General features: G+C 36.4%; 1 pseudogene; it reads left to right on the forward strand.

The window, feature by feature from the left end:
- The first annotated feature begins 1,804 nt into the window (after positions 1–1,804).
- LOC121260084 lies at positions 1,805–3,927 on the forward strand (annotated as a pseudogene).
- The last annotated feature ends 3,437 nt before the right edge of the window (positions 3,928–7,364 follow it).

Consider the following 7,364-nt stretch of genomic DNA (forward strand, 5'->3'; position numbering starts at 1 on the left):
CATAGGATAGGCCCAAGTTCCCTCACCCATTGAATACCCATAACGATGTCACAACCAACTATTACTAGCACATGAACATCTGTAAAAAAAAAAAAAATAGTGTTCTATATCTTTTCTCAAATCCATTCACTCTTACTTTCACTGAGCAGTAAATCCCTACTGGCCACTCTCACCTTTACTCTCTCAATGAGATCTTAGGGAAGATTTGCTTTTTTTACCACTGCCGAGTCTAGGAAATTGTGGGTATAGTTAGTATCAAGAACTATAGTTACCCTAGTAGACCCTATTTTTCCCTTAACCCTTATTGTCTTTGGGTTGCGTGGGAGCATATTAGGGCACGCATGGATATTTCTGGGTTGTCATGGACAATACTCAAATCCACCAGTTCAACCTCCCATTCCTTCTCAAATAAAACAACTTCTTGCCCAAGTTCAACTTCCTTTTCAAATAACACTTCTTCCACTTAGCATCACAATAGTAACATAACCAATTTTCTCTTCTATCATTCATCTGGTTTTCTTTGATTATTAGGAAAATTAATGTGCTTTTTTAGAGGATTTGGATGTTTTAATATTCCAGGATCAGGTGAGTAGGATATGATTGGTTTGTGATACTTTTTCAATAGGTTCACATTACCTTCTTGGATTTTAGTTAAGCTATAGGCTAGAGGGTTAAACATTCTCACTAGTAATCTTATTTCATCTCTTAACCTATTAAAAAAACAACTTATAAGTATCTACAAACCCTCTTAATTTATTATATAGAGACTCAAATTGAGTCTTATAGTATTCCACAATTTCATTTTGTCTCGGCCAAGAATTCTATTGAATCATCATTTAGTCCAAAACTAATCAGTAGTACCTTGACATATGTGTCTCAATCAATCATGAATTCTATTGAATCATCATTTAGTCCAAAACTAACCAGTAGTACCTTGACAAATGTGTCACAATCAATCATGATTCTTCTACGTCTTGAAACCAGAGGAAGGTTTTTCCCTTCATGTGAAAAGAAGCTAGCTAGCCGAATATGTGATAGAGTAGGGCCTCTAATTCACGGGCGTTCTTTGTACTTTCCAAGTCCACTTCCGGAGATTCTATCACATCGAATGCCTCACTTCTAGATCTCAGCTGCCTGGGACAAAATTCTAGATCTTTCCACGTTGATTCGGACTGATTCCACCTCGTACGCCGAAAGACTTTCAGAAAATGTGGAAGAACTAAGATTCCGTACGCCGAGCGCTAGTCTATTTCCCAAATTGACTTAAACTAAAATTTAGACCCACATCTTACTCCGTACGTAGAAACGTGCAAAGTTCCTTAACATCCATATTTATTTAACACGGACTGTCCGTTTCTGTTAATCAGAATATTCGCAAAAGGAGGAAGCGATGAACTAAGCTTGGTATTCGGAAATTCAGGTTCATTTTCTGTCAAATTAGCTTATACAGTCCCAGATCTTCATAATTCCAATATTTAAGGTTAGCACACCAATTTGTTTGTTCTATATTTCACTTAATTTCTGTTGTCGCCAATTGTATGCCGGCGAGGAATCTGAGTAAAAGTCTGAGTATATGGAATATGTGTAAAAGCCTTTCCATATTCTGTTTTTGGTAACGTTTCTTAATTAAGAACTATATATCTGGCGGGCTGTAGATATATAGATATATCCAGCGGCCAAAACTCGGCATCCTGAAGATATAAACTGAAACTTCAGGTTCTATTTCGACGCCAAGTTCTCCAACTACTCTCTCTCTCTCTCTATACTTTCCAAGTCGCAGATTACTTTTGTAGGACAAAAATCCATGTTTCGTCTCTTCATCTTCCTTCTACTTCTTCCCACCTCTCACACAGTTTATTTCCAAATAAATCGCTTTGAGCTCAATGCCGACAAGATACTATACTCGGGAGATGCAGCGCCTTCTGTTGGAGCCATTGAGTTGATCAACAGATATACTTATCTATGCCGAGTCGGTCGAGCCATCTATTCTGAGAGGGTGCCTCTCTGGGACTCTGATACAGGAAAACTCACTAACTTTACCACACATTTCTCCTTCGTTATCGACACCCAAGGTCGTGCTGAATATGGCCATGGTTTAGCCTTCTTCTTGGCTCCTGTCGGGTTCGAAGTCCCTCTAAACTCAGCTGGTGGATTTTTAGGCCTATTCAACACTACAACCAGCGATTCATCTCAGAACCAAATTGTTCTTGTCGAATTCGACTCGTGCGTGAACCGACAATGGGATCCTCCATTTGAGCATGTGGGGATTAATAACAACTCAATCGCTTCCACAAAATACACTTCTTGGAATGCCAGCTCACACAGTGGAGATACCGCTGATGTATGGATCACTTACGATGCTTCTACGAAGAACTTGAGCGTCTCTTGGAAATATCAAACAACCTCTAATGCTCAAGAGAATACGGGCCTTTCTTTTGAAGTTGATCTCATGCAGGTTCTTCCAGAGTGGGTCATAGTTGGATTTTCAGCTGCTACAGGTCAATTTACAGAGCGCAATAAAATTCTGTCATGGGAATTTAGTTCAAGTTTGGAAAGAAAGGAAAGAGGGGGGAAGAAGGAAAAGAAGAAGAGTTTAGTGGTTGGTCTAACAGTTTCAGCTGGTGTTCTGATAGCTGTAGCAATTGTAACATGTGTAATATTGTGGGCTTGGAAGGTAGAGAAAAAGGAAGATGAAACAAATGAGACTGTGAACTTAACATCAATTAATGAAGACCTTGAGAGAGGAGCAGGACCAAGGAGATTTTCTCACCGATATCTTGCTTTAGCCACCAACAATTTTTCAGATGACAAGAAATTGGGACAAGGAGGGTTTGGTGCCGTCTACAAGGGGTACTTAATTGATTTGGATATACCAGTTGCTGTGAAGAAAATCTCAAGGGGTCTAAACAGGGAAGAAAGGAATACATAACTGAGGTCAAAATTATTAGCATGATTAGACACAGGAATCTGGTTCAACTCATAGGATGGTGCCATGAAAAAGGTGAGTTCCTACTTGTTTACGAGTTTATGCCAAATGGTAGCCTTGATGTGCACTTGTTTGGCAAGAGGAGTCCTTTGAATTGGCCAGTGAGATACAAGATAGCTTCTGGGTTGGCATCTGCGCTGCTTTATCTCCATGAAGAATGGGAGCAATGTGTCGTTCATCGAGACATCAAATCGAGCAATGTGATGCTTGATTCTAGTTTTAATGTGAAACTTGGAGACTTTGGATTGGCTCGGCTCATGGACCACGAGCTAGGTCCTCAGACAACTGGATTGGCTGGAACGTTAGGCTATATGGCTCCAGAATACATAGCCACTGGGAGGGCTAGTAAAGAGTCAGATGTATACAGTTATGGTGTTGTTGCATTAGAAATTGCTACAGGAAGAAAGTCAACGGACCCTCCAGAACAGGATTCTGCAATGGGATTGCTAGAGTGGGTTTGGAATCTTTATGGGAGTGGAAGGCTTCGTATGGCGATTGATGAGAGATTGCATATGGATTTCGAGGAGAAGGAGGTTGAGTGTTTGATGATTGTCGGGCTGTGGTGTGGTCATCCTGATCGAAGTCTTAGGCCGTCAATAAGGCAAGCAATTCATGTTCTTAATTTTGAGGCTGCAATGCCAAATCTTCCTTTGAAGATGCCTGTTCCTTCGTATCATGTACCGACAACATTAGTTAGCTCTGGTGAGCCTGTTATAAGTACTAGTCTAGACGACGGTCGTTGAGCGTGTGATCACCTGTGAACCATGCATGCATCTTGATTTGTCAAACGATATATATAGCCATATAGGCTTGTTGTCTTTGATTTTCTTTTGTATGGCTTATTGTCTTAGGTATATTACATACTACAATCTATACATGATATTGGCTTATAGTTTTTTATTTTCCTTTTATGGAACGTTTTAGCTGTCACTTTTTAGAGATGAATCTTATTCTAGTTTGAGCCAAATTTTTGGAAAGATTCCTATTTGATTACGCAGTTTATTTTCATGCAATAATTGAGATTTTGCCTTTTCGGATAAAAATTCATAGAATCTCAATTTTCCTTAACCATTTGAGGTCAAATCCTGCTTGTGGGCTTTAGAACCAGTTTTCAATTTTTATCAATAAACTTGCTGTTTAAAATGTACAAGGAAAAAGAATACGAGTAAAACGGCGAGTTACTTTTAATAGACCTAAGCGATCCAACTGGGAAAAACAACAAAATTGGCTGATCGAGATCACCCTTGAAGTCCACCCTTTCTCTTGTAATTTTTTGTCAAAATCTTTATTCAATTATGGTAGCTCAAGGATGCAAAGTATGTTTATTCCGGTGATCAATAACAAAACTTTTAAAGCTAACGCCTCAAAATTATTACCACGCATTAGAAAAATAAAGTAAAATCACATAATTAAACACTTGATCACAACATTGCAAGTGAGTGAACGTTACACTCAACTACCAATTATTTAGGTGTTTTGTATGTCAGTTTGGGTTGGAGATTGTTGGTGCAAAAGGTGCTACAAAATAAAAAATAGTGAGAGAAAAGTTTGCTTCAAGGCGAATTATAATGTCGCTTTTCTTAAGACAATATTCGCCCCCACCAATAATGACATGCACATGAGTTACAAGTGAATTTACCTCCAAAATACAATGAAGCTCAGAACAAGTCTGTTTGTCTAACTGCTTTATGCACACACAAAATTAAAACCCCGAATATCCTCAGAAAGGACGACCCAAAATAACATGGATTTGTGTACTAACATTTTGAGTGGGCTTAGTGTCTAATAAAAAAAAATCCAATGGTAAATATAGAGTTGTAAATGAACCAGTCTGTTTAATAGCCCTCTCGGTACTCGCCCGGTCGATTAGATTAGTAGATACCTGCTCGATTAGTAAATGACACATACCCAACAAAACTCAACTCGAAGGGCTAAGGATCGTTAAGGCCTGTTCTTTTATGCCCGAGTCGACTCATTAGCTCGACTGTATTAAAACTCATTCATATATTGATAAATATATTGATGGTTGCCAAAATAATGCTTCCAAGTATAAAAGCAGGTTTAGAGTGTAGTGGGAGTGTCCAAGGTCATTTCCACAGGGACGACTATATCAACATAATCCAGCAAAATTCAAACAAATAAAATGAAATCAATCAAAGAGGAAATAGAATATGATGGAACAAATCTCCTTTGTGAAGTTGATTTGTTCTCAATTGCCGAGAGAATAAAAGTGAGTTGTGTGCACTGGATTTATACAAAATGTGGGATGATTTAATGGTTTGACAAATGAAGCATGAGTTTGTAATTACTCTAAGGAAAACATTAATATAAAACCAGATCTGCAGCCTTAATATTTGAAATGAGGTGAATAAGAATATGAAGCAACTTTTCAAAGCTTAGAAACTAAAATTGTATTTGTCAAAAAGCATAAATACTAGGGGTATAGTGTAACGCCCCATACCCGAAAGGGTCGGAGAATTACTACATGTCACTTACCAACCTATCTCTCCAAGCACCTAAAACTCCAAGGATTTCATAAATAGCATACAATCTCATATTATCCAAATAACCATAATACAAACTCCATAAATCATCATTACAAAAAACATAAACCAAATGGGTCTAAAATTTTCCCAAAATCTCAACGAAACAAAACGATACATATTTAAATCTCAATAGGTCCAAACGACTCAAAATACTTCAATTTCTCAAGTTATACCATTTTTCTAATAATGGAACTTGACCTCCTATCCATATCTAGACAAGCTCCAATTTCTAATCCTAACCCCCAGCTGGGCAATCAATGTCACCTGAAAAATATAAGAAGATAAGGGGGGTGAGTTATCCATAACTCAGTAAGCAAAGAACATATACTAGTATGTAAACATGAGCCAATTTTTAGAAGTTTGGTATGCAGAAATAAATCATTTCATTTTCATATGCACATCTCAAAACGTATTGTCAGGAAAAATTAGAGCGACTTTTAAAATCTTTTCACACTCATAAACTAATTTCATATTCAAAAACCGCTTTGGCATAACGTAACTGCACATCTTCATCTTATTATATCATATCATGTCATATACCATGTTTAACCCCCGTGGTAGGGTTGTGCTATCCCCAGTGGCCAAACCAGGCAGTATCATGTTGTGAAACTTCCCATTTTTCAATCTCGGAGCCCCGAGTGTGCACACAGGAAAGAACACGTAAAAGACCACTTTGTTTCTAAAGTGGGTGCACTCATGTCATATCATATCACGTTGGTACCAGCCATATCACGTGAACCAGTATCATCATATCAGAACCATATTCAGAATCAGATTCAGAACAGATAAGTATGCCAAAGTTTTATCATATCCATATCATATCAAAACACATGCGAAACATATGCATATCATTTTCATTTGATCAAAAACAGATCCAAATCATTTCATACCACATGTATAAAAATCTCAATCATATCATATTCGCTCTTTTGCATATTTTAGAAACATGTCAAGTATTACTCATGTCTACACATTTCATCTCAAAAATATTTCTTTTCTTTTTTATACGTATCTCATGAGTGAATGCAAAACATATATTGAGGTTGTTTTTCACTTTTTCTTTTTAAAACAACATGCACATTTTTACAAACTAATCTCAGTTCATTTCCTTTTATGCAAATCTAGCATAGGAACCCCGCTTACCTGAACTTCTTAGCTTTTCGAAAATTTCCTCAAAAGTGTCAAACAAATATTAATCTTCACCTATAAGATAATCACGTAAATTTTCATAAATTTTTAATCAATCTCGTATTTCGATATTCAAGCCTAAAACTTTTAAAATAATTCTTTTTTTTTTTAAATTCTTCAAACCCAAAATTCTCATTATTCCTGAAATACCAATATTACTTTCTAAACTCATCAATATCCAACATAATAACTCCGACTAAAACACCAAATTCCAACTTATTTACAATTGAGATCTTATTATAATTTATAAAACTAAATAACATAACTATATCAAAGTCATTTTAAGTAGATGATCATACTTTTGTTTAAATCAAAAATATTCTTTTGAAAGGATTTAAAAAAAGATTTGCACTTACCGATCACTTTAAAAAATTTCGTCAGTATTACCATAAAAATATTCCGTTAAAATACCAGTCTCTTAAAAAACTAACTTAACAATATAAATCCACACGCCTACGTTCAAATAAAAACATACTCTGCAACTCACGTAATGTACTCGTGATTTCAAACCCAAAGTACATAATATAAACTCATTGAACTAAATACCCGAAACAAATAAATCTGGAACCATACTTTAAGGGGTAAAAAGGTAAAGACAAAAACACACTCTTTTTCCTACTGGTTTAACCGATATATATATATAT

Source organism: Juglans microcarpa x Juglans regia, chromosome 4D, assembly GCF_004785595.1.
Source record: "Juglans microcarpa x Juglans regia isolate MS1-56 chromosome 4D, Jm3101_v1.0, whole genome shotgun sequence".
In the NCBI taxonomy this organism is placed as follows: domain Eukaryota; kingdom Viridiplantae; phylum Streptophyta; class Magnoliopsida; order Fagales; family Juglandaceae; genus Juglans; species Juglans microcarpa x Juglans regia.